The sequence below is a fragment of the Sapajus apella genome, unplaced genomic scaffold, assembly GCF_009761245.1.
Source record: "Sapajus apella isolate SASKATOON/1434 unplaced genomic scaffold, GSC_monkey_1.0 scaffold35, whole genome shotgun sequence".
NCBI lineage: Eukaryota > Metazoa > Chordata > Mammalia > Primates > Cebidae > Sapajus > Sapajus apella.
In genome coordinates this window covers 8,604,407-8,620,624 of record NW_022436975.1, presented here as the reverse complement: position 1 = coordinate 8,620,624, position 16,218 = coordinate 8,604,407, and the positions used below count along the sequence as shown (strand labels likewise).

General features: G+C 46.8%; 3 pseudogenes across 1 annotated transcript; 2 read left to right on the top strand and 1 right to left on the bottom strand.

Annotated features, from left to right (window-relative positions):
- Positions 1-6,891: 6,891 nt before the first annotated feature.
- On the bottom strand, positions 6,892-8,061 carry LOC116563421 (annotated as a pseudogene).
- Positions 8,062-11,533: 3,472 nt separating this feature from the next.
- Positions 11,534-13,420, top strand: LOC116563495 (annotated as a pseudogene). The gene has a single exon (XR_004274422.1). The product of XR_004274422.1 is annotated as an alpha-1,3-mannosyl-glycoprotein 4-beta-N-acetylglucosaminyltransferase B pseudogene (transcript).
- LOC116563420 lies at positions 13,248-14,713 on the top strand (annotated as a pseudogene).
- The last annotated feature ends 1,505 nt before the right edge of the window (positions 14,714-16,218 follow it).

The following is a 16,218-nucleotide window of genomic DNA, read 5'->3' as shown; positions in this document are numbered from 1 at the left end:
TCTCCCTGTCACCCAGGCTGGAGTGCAATAGCGCAATCTTGGCTCACTGCAACCTTTGCCCCCTGGGTTCAAGCAATTCTCCTGGCCCAGCCTCCCAGGTAGCTGTGATTACAAGCACTTGTCACCATGCCCCATTAATTTTTGTATTTTTAGTAGGGATGGGGTTTCACCATATTGGCCAGGCTGGTCTCGAACTTCTGACCTCAGGTGATCTGCCTGCCTTGGCCTCCCATAGTGCTGGGACTATAGGCATAAGCCACCATGCCCGGGCTGTGATTTCAAATATTAGCACTAACCAAATGCTTTTTGGAAAAATTACTATGAACAGATTCTAGCAGTCTTCATATCTGAAATACTTCTAATCTATTAAGAAGGCTACATATGCATTCATAAAATGACTTTCAAAATAACCAAACTGTGGTTTTAAATATGATCTCTAAAAAATCATTTTATATTATTTGTATATAGATTACTTTTCTTCTTTGCCAACTATTTCCATTTCTGCTGCTTCACCAAAACCAACACCAACTCACTATTCCCCGTTTTTGTTGTTGTTCTCTAGAGGATTTTTGATCCTGAATGATCTGAATACTTATTTCATCCTTTTACTCTGCCTGCATTTATCCCCTCCCCCCACCAAAATAATGTCAGCTTCTTTTTTTTTTTTTTTTTTGAGTCGGAGTTTCGCTCTTGTTACCCAGGCTGGAGTGCAATGGTGTGATCTCGGCTCACCACAACCTCCACCTCCTGAGTTCAAGCAATTCTCCTGCCTCAGCCTCCTGAGTAGCTGGGACTACAGGCGTGTGCCACCATGCCCAGCTAATTTTTGTATTTTCAGTAGAGACGGGGTTTCACCATGTTGACCAGGATGGCCTCGATCTATTGACCTCGTGATCTACCCACCTCAGCCTCCCAAAATGCTGGGATTATAGGCATGAGCCACCGCACCAGGCCTGTCAGCTTCAAAATAGATGTATGAGGTTAGAAGTCAAGACAGTCTTATAAGATGGGAGGTGGGGAATGGCAGCTTAAAACAGGCCCGATGGCAGGGGTCTGAGATGTTGGTAATGTTCAGTGTCTTGATATGGGTGGATGGGTATTTTCTGTTTGTGGAAATGTATCAGTATATTTTAACATGATTCATTTACTTTTATGTTCATTCAAAACATCAACTTAAAGAAGAAAATCAGTTCATTTCATCATCCTTAAACCTTCATGTACTCCATTTCTCCTCTCAGCCTATCTTTCCAGTTTGCTCACCAATTTAGCAAATAAAAAAATACTGAATTCATTATAAACAATCTGAGGCAATCATTATTTTTATCATTGATTTCTTCCATCTCCACAGTCACAATTACATTTTTACCCAGGTAGGCAATATGAATGTTTTTCAAGCAGAAGTAATTTATCCTAGAGTTCTTCCCACTGATCATCTTCCCGACAAGCTGCCATGTCACGTGGCCTAATTAGATGTCTAAGGAAGCATCCGTTGAGGCTGCATTTGAATTTGTGTTGCAGATGACAGACACCAGACCATTGGAACACGGTAATGACTCCCATAATCAATACCATTCAAAAGAACTCACATGGGTGGTATCATGTCCTTCCTGCCAGACGTGATCAATAGTCCTCAGCCACTGCAGATGATTCATCCTGGTGCTCCTTCATACAGGAAAAAAATGGAAAAGTAACTAAAGATGGATTTTGTTAGGAAGTCTTTTACAAATCCATATGAATTTGCTATACTTCTTTGTGCTCACATACACACCATACATGCATGCACACACACACCATGTCCACACACAGCCATGTATGCACACATACACATACAGCATGCAGGTATGTGCATACACTCTTTCTATTTCTTTTTTAGAAGAGCCATAATATTACAAGCAGCTAGGCCAAACTATATGACAGATAAAAGAATTAGAATGAGTAAGCTTTTCAGTTCTAAATAACTACATTTCATATGGCATATTCTTCTATTACTTTAATAGTATTCTGATGAAAAGAAAATATTCAGGCCAAGACTAACATTTCCTTCAGTGGAAACAGAATAAATGATCCATGGGAAAGAAACCTGTCATATATCTGCCCCACAGTACAGATGGACTGAATTTAACAAAGATAAACATTTACTGAGTGCTTCCTGTGGGCCTGGTCCTATGTTAGGCACAAAGGAAACCAATAGAGGAAATACACAGCTTATGTCCCTAAGAACTGTAGAGTCTAAAGGAGGAGGCGGACCTGTAAACATTTAGTTACAACATGGTATTTGGCAGATATTTGTTGATATGTACTTTTACCCTGCTTCTGGAACAGTAATCCTTATTAAGCACCTAACATAGCAAGTTGGATCATGTATTGCCATCTCAGCCAGCAAACCTGAGAGGTGGTTCTTGCCTATGTTTATTTATTGAAATAAAATTTTACTTCAATAAATTATTAAGCTGATACCTATAGGAAACTTGCCTGGGCTTCATAGATCAACTGGCCAATCTTTTGCTAACTAGGCCCAATCATTACATCATTTCCAATCCAAATGGCCTGTTGATAACAGCCCCGATGACATTCTCCTGTTCTGATTGGCCAACCGCCGTCTTCCAACATGGAGGATAAATTTCAAGTGGAGCCAAGAACAAAGTACAGATGACTCTGAACAAATTCTTCTGACTTCTGGGTAAAGGACAATTCAAGCCCCTCATTCCAGTGGCAGTGAGTTGATGTGAAGCTTACTGTGTGAAGGCAGAGCACACGTCTGTCTCTGGAGCTTCCTAGAGTCGTGTAGGCAGGTGATGAGCCATGAAAGGAAATGGCATTTAGCTTCGGGGTTTTCAGAGTAAGAAAAAGGTCTTGCCCCTAATACAGAGAGAAAGGAGAAAACCTAGAGGAGCAAGAAAACGTCTACTGGGGTTTTCCACTTTTCTTTCTCCTTAAGAAATTGACCAACAGAAGCATAGGATTTCTTAAAGCAGTGAGCACTGGAATATAAGCTGACAAATAACCAATAATTTTTCAATAGTGAAACATTTTATAATTTTTATATACTCTAGATCATCATAATATAGCACCCAATATTTCGTGGGCTCTGAACAAATATGTGTTGATTGAAGAAACAAATGAATAACACCTTTGGTGCATTAGATAAAAGGAAAGAAAATATATATCAGGAAAAGCTCGGGAATGGGAGTCACATCTCTTGAATCCTATAGCAACTCTGTTATCATAGTCACGTGATTTGGTTGTCTCATTTGTAAAGTTGGGCAACTGGTTTACTCTTAGGAACCCTTTCTACTTAGATGCTTCATGTTTTTTGAGAGAGAAGCAACTATGTATACATCAGAGAACTGTACAATACACTGTATATGAAAACATAAAAGTTTTATGTCTGCAAAGAGTAGGTTCATTCTAAAACTGTGGCCCAGACTAACTAGGCAGTCCTCAGAATTGGTAATTTATTATGCACAAAACTTATATATTTTACTGCCTCAAATGTGTAATAGGTAGGTAATTTATTATATACAACTGTGAATTTAAAGAGAAATCATTTCTGCATTTGGTAGACGTAGTGGATTGAATGGAGGCCCCAGGTGGCATGTCCATCTCCTAGTCCCTGGATCCCTTACATAGCAAAAGAATGAATATTACTTTGCATAGCAAAAGATATGATTAAATTAAGGATGGAGAGGAGATCATCCTGGATTATCTAAGTAGATTCTAAATGCAATCACAAGGATCCTTACAAAATAGACACATGGAGAAAACAGATATAGAGAAGGCAATGTGAAGACAGGATAGAAAGAGATATGGTTACAAGCCAAGGAATGATGACAGCCACCACACATTGGAAGAGGTAAGAAAGAAATTTGCCCCTTGAGCCTCCCAGGTAATTTGTTATCACAGCAACGGGGGCTGAATGAGGTAGACTAGGCTACAATTTGAAGGGGAAATATCTAACTACTTTGTTGAAATTTGCTGATTCAGAAAAATCCACTGTAATACAGTCAATGCAATGCTCTAAGTATGAGCCACACAATAGAATCCTAACTGCAGAACTGTGGGCCAGAGGTCCATGAACATCCAATGGCCACTCAAAGGAGTGGTTTAGACTCTGGAGGTTCTTCCACGTACAAGCCATGTGATTCAGAACAACTTATTTAACCTTTTTAAGCCTCAACTTTTTAAAATCTGTATAATGAGGATACTAGTTTATATTGTGAAGATTAAACAAATTAATGTATACAAAGCACTTGATAATGCAGTGATTGTTTTATGTATTAAATATTCTTATCAATAGCATTTTTTAGTAACCACTCCCAGTAATGATAGCTTTTGTAGCAAATACCTAAGGAAGCAGATACTATTTCCAGAGAACTGTATCTATTGATAAACTTGTATTGATAAAACTGTAACAATTAAACAAATTATATTGCAGACATCTTTTTTAAAAGGCAGTTAGTACCATGCTGTGGATTCTAACAGAGCAGATGAAGGAAAGATATTGTCCAATTTATCACATTCTATTTCTCATATGGCCCAATTTCTTACATTATTTTCTCATTGGGGTGGGAAAAGAACAGGAATTGATCCTGTTATTAAGTTACACCTCTCACAACTTTATCATTTTGTTGGCAAGTGGAATCACGTGTATAAGAATGAGTAAAAAAGTATAAAAGTTATGATAACGTGACACTGATTTTTAAAATAGAGACATGCAAATTGCAGTTTGTTTAATGAAAGATCTTTTCATAAGTATTATGAGGCAACATTATCTCTCAGGTATCATTGTAATCTGTTAGATTTGAATATTTTTGACCAAAAAATAACAATGTTCACACTGGAAAGGATGGCATTATTTCTCATAAGGGGTTGCAGTCTACAGCGTGGCCATTCTGACAAGCTGAGAAGCGTAGTAGCCTCTTGTCAGAAGCCACAAAGAGAGTCCTCAGGGGAGGGGCAAAGGGAATAGAAATTTATGCCAAGCAGAGTGGCCAAATATACACATTTAATAAGCCATGGGAGGGATCATGAATATTTATGAAAGGAGAGATGTACCATGCACAGTTGAGCTTCATCATGGGACACATGTTTTTAAAATGGTGACATTAGCATGATCTGAGGGTGGAGTTTTCAAGCCTCTGGCATCAGAAGGTGAAGCAGAGGACATGAAAAGCCTCACTGCACAGCCTCCTACACTGGCCAGAACCAGTTTATGGCAGTGGTCTCTTAACAGGAAGGAATCCTGGTTATTCATGCCAAAAGCAAGGGAGTGGGGTAAGGCAGAAGAATGGGGCATGAAGGCAGGGAACATAAGGCCGATCCACGCTCACTTCCTCGAACTAAGGGAACATGAACTAAATGAAAGCACCTCAGCAATGACAGGAATGTGAATGACTTTGTAACTTCACTTCATCCTCTCCATTCATGACATTTACACTTTGTAAGTTCACATTCATCCTCTGTTTACATAGATCACACACCAAGTAACGTCCTCTCCATTTACAATAGGGCGCATTCTGAGTAAATGATTCTGTGGCTTCATTCTGTTCGTTTACATAGAATATTTGACAAGTAACCAATGGGAAACCTCTAAAGAATTGAAACCCCCAAGAATTCTGTATGTGGGGCTCTTGAGCCTCCTCTGTGCTGGAGCCTGCTCCCCCTCTGTGGAGTGTACTTTTGTTCTTAATAAATCCCTGCTTTTGCTTTCGCTGCTTCGTTTGTGCATTTTGTCCAATTATTTGTTTAAGATGCCAAGAACCTGGACACCTTCTACCAGTCATGGGAAGAGGGGCATCAGGCAGTTGGCTGATACCAGGTGGGGAGTGAGTCTTTCAAAAGGGCTGATTTCTAGCCATGCTCAGTGTCTCACACCTGCAACCCCAGATCTTTGGGAGGCTGAGGCAGGTGGATCACCTGAGGTCAGGAATTTGAGGTCCGGAATTTGAGGTCAGGATTTTTTTTTTTTTTTTAGGGCTGGAACTGTGATTTAATATTGTCAAGAAAACGACCTCTAACAATCACTGCAGTGGCAGAGAAGAAATCCTAAGAATTGGGGCAAGGTGCAGCACGATCTTTCTCTGGCTCTCGGACATCTGAGAGAGGCTCAGGAAGTCCTTGGCTTAGTCATCACCCATACCTAAAGCTGCTCCTCCAGCCACATTCCTGCCTTTGTGATCTGGATGCTTGGCAGAGTCATACTCAGGGCTGGCACACCCCTTGCTCCAGGAAACCTGATTGGCTTGACTCACTCCTCTCCTGGGCCCAGCGAAGCCAAAGATGATAATGGTTGGTCAGTGCTAAGAGCCAGGCCACTGCAACCCTGACACTGGCTTCCCTCTCTGCATTTGGCAGAAGATAAAGTGAGCAGGAGTCCAGTCCAACGCCCCAGCCCCCCACCCCCAATTGGCTGAGAGGCACAGTGACCCTGCGAGATGTCCAGCCAGCCTCCAGGCTGAGAGGGAAATAGGCACATGCCCTATTGGGGGGTAGTTCCCTGAAAGGGCAGCAGAGAAAGCAATCAAGGTTGCCCACTGGGTCAGAAGGGGGAGCCTGAGACTCCAGAAGCAGAAATGGCGAGGGTGGTCAAGTGCATAGTGGTTTACTGATCAAACCTCATGTGACAGGCCAGGAAAGTCCTCCAGGCCAGTGGCAGCTGAACATAGTTCCTTGGTGGAGAGGCTTATTGGAATATGGTGTAGGCCATGAGGAAGCTTATGAGAAGGACAGCCTTGGAGGAGTCCCACATGGGTCTTCTGAAGAAAAGTTATACCACCCCTCCTCCAAAAAAGAACCCCACAATCAAATTAAGAGACCCACTGTGGCCTGTGATGGGGAGGGAGAATTGTTCTTCCTGGTGACCGAGCCTGGCCACGTGGGGCCTCAGCTGGCCTACCAGTGAAGACCTGAGGTTGGTATCTTCCCATCTTTATTGCTTTCCAGGGAGAAGGGAGGGATCCAAACACCAAAGTGGGAGCCATCAGGTCTTTCACAGCGAAATGTGCCCACTAGAAGCCTGCAGCGAGATGTGGCTGCTATACTGGAATGCAGACTGTTTCTTAGATGACACCAGTTCCCTGCCCACTACCCCTCAGCCTTGCACTGTCTCCAAGGTGCAGGAGAGACTGAATATCCTCCAGTGCGACTCCCGGAGCTGTACCATGTCACTGTCAAGGTTCTCCAAATGGATACAGCAGAGCCACCAGAACACATGGAAATTCTGGGCTTCCCTCACGTCCATGTAGAAGGGGATGACAGTGACACGTATGTTCTCAGTTGTTTCCCGGTGAACATCAAAGAGCTCCAGCCAGGTTGATTCTTCTCTTCCCAGGCCCTTAACGTCTCCCAAGCCACAGAACGGGGTGCTTCTGTCTGGTTGTACAGAAGAAATCTTTCAAAGAGCTCATGTTGGATGGGAACCTGATCAATGGAGGTGTAGGGGAGGATGTCTTCATGGCTGACATAGTCCAGGCCTGGGATGACATAGAGGGCACAGCTGTCATCATGGCTAGCCAAGAAGGCCACAGCTTCTGTCTGAGATCGCTGAGATATATGTAGGCAGTCACGGGCATCAATCAGCACCTGATAGTAAGTGTGACTTTTGCCTTTTACCTCCTTAGAGCCATGGCCAGCAGTGTTCTCTGCATTTTCTGTAGCTGCAGAAGCCACATCATGGTCATACAGTCTGGCCTGCCGGGGAAACAGGACAACACCTTGGTAGCCAAAAACGCTATGAAGGAAAAGCTGCCTGGTCTCATAGTTTCCATTCTGTTTTGGCACCTCAGACACACCAACTGTCTCCAACACTTTGCCCTCTGGTCAGTTTCAGCACAAGAGATGCCTCCGCGTTGTTGTGGTCACCGCTGGCGAGAAGGCCCCAGTTCCAGCTACCGCGCAGAGCGACCTTGGCCACCAGGCCCTAGTCAGTGACTGGGACCACCAGCAGCTGCTGTGGCCACTCCCAGTGGCCACGGCAGGCCCAAATGGCCCTGAAGTCAGCCTCTCCAGGCCCAGCTCCTGCCTCCCCTCGGCCTCTCCAGGTTCAGCCTCTGCCTCCCTCATGGCGACCTCTCCAGACCCAGCTCTTCCTCCTGGCCGCATCTACAGGCCCAAGTCCTGCCTCGCCACAGCCTCTTTTGATTCTGCTCCTGGCCAGCTCCTGGTGGCCTTGCCTTTGAAGGCCCAAAGCTTCCTCTAGTGGAGCTTTCCAGGCCTACCTTTTGCCTCCTGGTGGCCTTGACAGGCCCAGCTCCTGCCTGACAGTGGCCTCTCCAGGCCCAGCTCTGGCTTCCCTGCAGCCTCCCCAGGATGAGCTGTTGCCTGGCGGTGGCTTCCCCAGGCCAAGTTCCCGCCTGCCTCCTGGCTGCATCCACAGGTCCAGCTCTTCCCTCACATTGGCCCTTTGAGGTCCAGCTCATGCCTCTGTGGCCTCTCCAGGCCCAGCTCTGGCCTCACGCTGGCCTCTAGTGTAGGCCCATCCACCCTTACACTGGCCCAGCTGTATAAGCCCAGCTCATGCCTCTGACGGACTCTCCCGGGCCAGCTCCTGCTTCCTGGCGGCCTCTCCAGGCCCAGCTCCTGCCTGTGGTAGGCCCCTCCAGGCCCAGCCTCTGCCTCTCAGCGGACCCTCCAGGCCCAGCTCTTGGCCTCACTGTGGCCTCTCTCAGGCTCAGCTCCTGCCTTTTTGGCAGCCCGTATGTACAGGCCCAGCTGTGGCCTCCCAGTGGCCTCTTTAGGTCAAGCTGGTGCCTCCTGGTGGCCTTTCCAGGCCCAGCATTGGCTTTCTGGTATCCTCTCCAGGCCCAGAACATTTCCAAGTGAGCCTCTCTGGGCCCAGCTCTTCCTCCTGGCTGTGTCTACAGGCCCACCTCCTGTCTTACAACAAGCACATTTGGCCCAGCTCCTGCCCAGCTCCCGGCAGCCTCTGTAGGCCGCAGCCTTCCTCAAGTCAGGCTTTCTAGGCCCAGCTTCAGCGCCCCGGAAGCTCAGGTAGATCCAGCTCCTGCCCTCCGATGGCATCTCTAGGCCCCAAACTTCCTCAAGTCAGTTTCTCTCAGCCCAGCTCCGGCCTCCTCCCAGTGCCTCGGCAGGCCTAAATGGCCCTGAAGTCAGCCTCTCCAGGCCCAGCTCCTGCCCTCCCAGAGGCATCTACGGGCACAAAACTTTCTGACATGGGCCCTTCCAGGCCCAGCTCCTTCCTCCCTTCCAGCCTTTCCAGGCTCGGCCTCTGCCTCCCTCATGGCGGCCTCCCCAGGCCCAGCTCTTCTTCCTCGCTGGGTCTACAGGATCAACTCCTGCCTCGCCATAACCACATTTGTCCAGCTCCTGCCCAGCTCCCAGCCGCCTCTGTAGACTTTAGCTTTTTTTCAAGTTGGGTTTCCAAGGCCTTCCTTCGGCCACTGGCGGCCCAGACAAACCCAGCTCCTGCCTGACCACATCCTCTTCAGCACAGCTATTCCCTCTATGGGCCTTTTCTGGCCTCGTTACTACCTGTTTTTCAGCCATTTTGGCAGGCCTTCCATTTGCCTCACAGTGGCCTCTTCAGCCCCATCCTCTGTGTCATGTCTGCCTCTCAAGATTCAGCTTTTTCTTCACAGCAGCCTTTCTTATACAAGCCTGTGCCTCACCATGGCCTCTCCAGGCTCATCTTCTGCCTCATGGTAGTTTTTTCTGCCCTGCACTTGCCTCACAGTGGCCTCTTCTGGATCCAGCTCTATAGGTCTTTGATTGTCAACAGCATCAGAAAGCCCAAAGCTTCCCTGCAGTGTGCCTTGGCTAAACACCTGTCTCTACTTTTAACCTTGAGAGTGTATTTTTGACAGATTTGTAGTAAATTTTGCCTGTGTCTTTTTACAATGATGTCTCTTTTATTTAGTGTCTCATGGTTTTTCTTGGGTTCAGAGGGGAATGGGCCTCTGGTTGGGCTATTTGTCTTTGCCCTGGACACGGTAGCTTCTCATTTCATGTCTTCTTTTTTTATATTTTTTACAGTTAACTTTTTTGTTTTCCTTAGGGTCTTGCTCTGTCCCCCAGGCTGGAGTGTCGCCGTGTGATCATACCTCCACTGAACCCTTGGTCTTTCGGCCTCCACTGATTTTCCCAAGTCAGCATCTTGAGTAGTGTAGACTACAGGCATCTGCCACCATCCCTGGCTAATTTCCGATTTTGAGAGGTTGGTTCTCACTCTGTTGCTTAGGCTGGTCTTAAACTTGTGGGCACAAGCAATCCTCTTGCCTGGGCCTCTTAATGTGCTGAGATTACAAACATGAGCCACCATCTGTGGCCTGTCATTTGCTTGCCATGAAGTATTAAGAATTTACTTTTTGATTAATATACTATGATTATATACATTTGTAAATATATAGATATTTTAAAGTTTTCTGGGATACCAATTTTTCCTTTTTTTTTTTTTTTTTTTTTTGAGGCAAGCTACTGCTTTGTCATTCAGGCTGAAGCACAGTGGTGTGACCTTGGCTCACTGCAACTTCTGCCTTCCTGGCTTAAGTCATCCTTCCGCCTCAGCCTCCTGAGTAGCTAGCACCCTAGATACAAGCCTCATGCCCATCTAATTTTTATATTTGTTGTAGAGACGGGGTCTCACCATGTTTCCCAGGCCAGTTTCAAACTCCTGGGCTCAAGTGATCCTCCCCACTCAACCTCCCGCTGTGCTGGAATTACTAGTGTGAGCCACTACACCTGGCCTGCCATTCCCTTTTCATGGATCATTAAGAATTTATCTTTTAATCAGTATACTATAAATATATATATAGATATGTGTGTATATATTTATGTGTATGTGTATATATTTTCATAGCATACACATACTCCCACATATACATTGGGAAAGAGAGATTTCTATATCTAGAAATTGATAAGCTTCTTCCAGCTTTTGAAACCACCCTTAGCACAAACACGAAAGAAGTACAAAGTATCATTATTGATGACCATGGACCAAGATGACCATGGGTCAATAGTACTTTGCACCTCAACCACCTTCCAGCAGAGCATCTCAAAGGGCTGGATATATCTGAATATCGTACCCTTTCACATAGATGAGGATGCTTTGTAATTATTACTTCTCTTGAGACCTCAGTGTGACCCTCATCAGTGTGAAATCAGAAACTATTCCTGACCAAACCTGTTATTCAACATCCCAAATCATAGAGATGTTGAATAACAGGTTTGGTCAGGAAATAGTTATTGCATTTAGTTTGTCATGACAATCTCCTGGCCTAGGCAGACGAAATATTGCAGAAGTGTGTGTGTGTGTGTGTGTGTGTGTGAACATTCTTGCACACAGATATGGGGGTAGAAGTAGGGGGCTGAATTTCATAAAACTGGAAGGGGGCAGGGGCCGCCAATGTTCCCCGCTCCCCAGCCCAGCCCCTATCCCGGCCTGACCCCGTCCCCGCCCCTCCCTGCCCCAGGGCCGGGGCCGCTGGGCCACCGCCGCCTTCCCAGCCCCTGCGCCCAGGCCCCATTCTAGGGGCCATGCGGCCTCGGCCCCGCGGGCGCCCGTCGCTCACCAGAGGAGATGGGGCTCCGCAATTGCACCTTCCTGATGCTGCTGCTCTTCTGCCTGTGAGCCCTCCTCTCGCTGTCCTGGTACGTGGTGCTCAGCGGCAAGAAAGGCGATGTTGTGGACTTTTACCAGCGGGAATTCCTAGCGCTGCGGGATCAGTGCACTCAGCTGAGCAGGAGAGCCTCAAGCGTTCCAAGGAGCTCAACCTGGTGCTGGATGAGATCACGAGGGCCATTCCGAGAGGCAGGCGCTGGGAGAGAGAGAGGGCAATCTCACCTGGGGCCGCCTAACAGAGAACGCCTATTGAAGCCGGGGAACGGCTGGCACCTGCAGGTGCTACACCTGCCCACTGTCTTCCACCACCTACCACACCTGCTGGCCGAGGAGAGCAGTCTGCAGCCCGCCGTGCACGTGGGCCAGGGCTGCACCAGAGTGTCGGTGGTGATGGGCATCCCGAGCGGGAGGTGCATTCCTACCTGGCTGACACTGCACCCGTTCATCTCCGAGCTAAGCCCACAGGAGGAGGACTCAGCCATTGTAGTGCTGACTACTGAGACTGACCCACAGTACACTTCAGCAGTGACAGAAAACATCAAGGCCTTGTTCCCCACCAAGATGCATTCTGGGCTCCTGGGGTCATCTCACCCTCTCCCCACTTCTACCCTGACTTCTCCCACCTCCTAGATTCCTTTGGGGACCCCAAGGCAAGTCAGGTGGAGGACTAAACAGAACCTCAATTACTGCTTCCCCATGATGTATGCGCAGTCCAAAGGCATCTACTATGTGCAACTGGAGGACGAAGTTGTGTCCAAGCCCAACTATCTGAACACCATGAACTTCGCACTGCAGCAGCCTTCAGAGGACGGGATGATCCTGGAGTTCTCCCAGCTGGGCTTCTTTGGGAAGATGTTCAAGTCGCTAGAGCTGAGCCTGATTGTAGAATTCATTCTCGTGTTCTACCGGGACAAGCCATCGTCTGGCTCCTGGACCATATTCTGTGGGTGAAAGTCTGCAGCCCCGAGAAGGATGGGAAACTCTGTGACCAGCAGAAGGCCAAACCTGCGAATCCGCTTCAAGCCGACCCTCTTCCAGCACGTGGGTACTCACTCCTCACTGGCTGGCAAGATCCAGAAACTGAAGGACAAGGACTTTGGAAAGCAGGCACTGCGGAAAGAGCATGTGAACCCACCAGCAGAGGTGAGCACAAGCCTGAAGGCATACCAGCACTTCACCCTGGAGAAAGCCTACCTGCACGAGGACTTCTTCTGGGCCTTCATCGCAGCCGCTGGGGACTTCATCCGCTTCCGCTTCTTCCAGCCCCTGCAACTGGAGCGGTTTTCCTTCCGCAGTGGGAACACTGAGCATCCAGAGGACAAGCTCTTCAACATGCCTGTGGAGCTGCTGCCTTTTGATAACCCTCAGTGGGAGGAGGAGGCCCTGCAGGAGGGCTGCGCTGCCACCCTCCAGTACCCTCGGAGCCCCGACGGCTACCTCCAGATCGGCTCCTTCTACAGGGGAGTGGCAGACGGAGAGGTGGACCCAGCCTTCGGCCCTCTGGAAGCTCTGCGCCTGTCCATCCAGACCGACTCCCCTGTGTGGGTGATTCTGAGCGAGATCTTCCTGAAAAAGGCCAACTAAGCCGAGGGCCTCTGAGGGTACCCTGTGACCAGCCCTGAAACCCACATTTCTGCGGGATGTCCTCACTGCCGTCCCCAGAGGGCCAGATATGGCCCTGACCGAAGCGTTCTGCCCAGCGCCAGGCTTGGGCCATCCTGGGGTCCGCTGCTGGCCCCGAGGCCCTAGGAGCTGGTGCTGTCCCCGCCCCACAGGCCTCGGAGGAGGCAGGTGGCCCCCACACTGTGCCTAGGCCGGGAACCGTTCGCACTCCCGCCTGCCCCAGCCAGGTCATTTTAGAAGAGCTTTTTCTATTTTTCTTTTTTTTTTTTTTTTTTTGAGACGGAGTTTCACTCACGTTACCCAGGCTGGAGTGCAATGGCGCGATCTCGGCTCACCGCAACCTCCGCCTCCTGGGTTCAGGCAATTCTCCTGCCTCAGCCTCCTGAGTAGCTGGGATTACAGGCACGCGCCACCATGCCCAGCTAATTTTTTGTATTTTTTAGTAGAGACGGGGTTTCACCATATTGACCAGGATGGTCTCGATCTCTTGGCCTCGTGATCCACCCGCCTCGGCCTCCCAAAGTGCTGGGATTACAGGCTTGAGCCACCGCGCCCGGCCTTAGAAGAGCTTTTTCTTGGGCTCCCGCTGTCTCTGGTGCGAACACTGAGATGCATATACTACTTTACGTGCTATGTTTTTTATTCTTGGATACATTGGATACATTTGATTTTTTTTCACACAAGTCCACATATACTTTTATAGGAGCGTGACTTGTAATAAAGGGTTAATTTTTTAAAAAGAAAAAAAAAAGCACGGAGCTTCAAGAAGCAACCAGAAGAAGGCCTGCGGCTGCTTTATCCTGTTCAGAGGCCTCTTCACAAGTTCATTACCACTGTTCAGTCTTGGCACACAGACACCCATGTGCACCGGGGTGTACTTTCTACTCTGATCACTGGGCCTGTGGTTGAGATAAGTCACCGGCTACGGAAGGTTTCTGACATAGAAGAGCTTGCCCCTCCAGAGCATCTTTCTGATCTTCCACCATTTTCAAGGTGTTTAATAGGAATAATAATAAAGTCTTCGAATGTGGTCGGGTCATTTTTGGATGAGTTAAAGGCGTGTGTGGCTTCTGACGATATTCAAGGCATTGTGTGCCTCACAGCTGCTGTGCATATTATTCTGGTTATTAATGAAGGAAAACATAAATGCTCAAAAGTGAAAGAGGTTGCAGCCACTGTTCACAGAAAACTAAAGATGCTCATGGAAATTTCTTTGGAAGAGGATAGCATTGAAATATTTCTCTATGAATCGTCATCAAGAACTCTGGGAGAATTTGAGTTCATAACCAAGCCAACATCTCCAGACTTGTAAAAATAGGGAAAAGGGACTCAACATGAAATGCCTGTGTACTTTCCTATTGTTCTTATTGTCAATAACCCATATAATAGGGAAAGGGTAGGATTGTTTTGTGGGGATGTGGGAGGGTGTAGGTTATGGAGGAGAGAACTCAAAGCTTCTTCCATTTTTGCCCAGTGCCTGTGTAAATAACATATTTAATATAAAGGTCTCCACGTGTGAATGGTGTAGAAATCCATGATTCGAAGAAAAGGAAGATACTTTTCTAGCAAACCTGGTTGTTTTTAAAATGACTTTTATATATGTAATATTGCTTGCAAACTGTGAGTAATAAAACAATGACAACAAATAACATGGAAAAAAAGCCCTCTCTACTAAAAAATATTAAAATTATCCTGGTGTGGTGGCACACACCTGTAATCTCAGTTACTGGGGAGGTCAAGGCGGGAGAATCGCTTGAACCTGGGAGGCGAAGATTGCAATGAGCCGAGATGGCGCCACTGCACTCCAGCCTGGGCAGCAGAGCAAGACTCCATCTCAAAAAAAGAATAAAAAATAACAAAAGGGCTGGTTTCTGCTTAACCCTTAAGGAATAAAGCCTTACTGCGTTTGGCAAAGGGGTTTAACAAGGCATATTTGATCTCCTATCTCATCATGGCCAGAACTAAGTTTTTAAGATTTTCTTTGGGGTCCCCTTTGCCAAGAAGGGGCAATTCAGTTAGTTGGCAGTCTTAGGATTTTATTTTTATTTCTCAAGGTTAATGACTTTATAGTAATTGATAAATCAGCCACAGAGCACATAAACAAATTATATGATCACATGTTGAAAGAGAAAAAAACCTTTTATCTCAAAAATTAATAGTCCAATTCTGAATTTACCATTCTATGTGTTACTGACTATGGATTCTCGAGCTTTCATGTAACTGTAACTGACACGAGTCTGTGAAGGCTTTCCAGGTAATGCTTTATTGCTTATGTCCCAGCACAGGGGAGCCAGCTCCTTGTGGGCAGGTCTTCATGGTGTTTCAAGAAGGGCAACATGAATAATTGCGAGGTATTTTAATAATACATAATAACTGTGTGAGGCAGAGCTGCAGAGTGCGCAGGCGCAGTGAGAAATCATGTTAGTAAGTGCATTGCAGGGTGAGGCTGGAGGTCAGGATCGTCATTCTTCTAGTCTTCTGTGCATGTGAGTGGTGGTGCAAACTCCTTTAGGGGAGATTTATGATGGGCTGGCTGCTGCTTACCTTAGCTTTCCCACATGGCTTGCAAGGTTTTGTGGTCAGCGAGAATGGCGCCAGCGGGGGTGGTGCAAAGTCTGATGGTTAGCAGGTGTGTATGGAAAAGTATGTTATGGGGTGGTGAGGGCTGGGTCCCATCCTTACTCTGTCTCATATGGAAAGAAGAAAGATTAAAAGTAAAATATATTGAAAAAATATTTTCAAAGAGCAATTCTTGTTTGAAAAAGAATACATTGAAAAATATGTTCTTTCTGATTCTTTTATTGGGGATTTTGAGGCCACTTTTCTGATGTGATCCCATGTCCCAGGCCCCTAGTTCCTCTGCCAACGAAGTTGACAATATTTCTTGAGCAGAATTGGGATTCCTTACGGAGTATGATCAGCTGGTCCTCACATTGTCTTACCCAAATAACAGGAATGGACTAAAAAAAAATACCCTGTATTCATTTTCAAGGCTGACATAACAAAGGACCACTAATTAG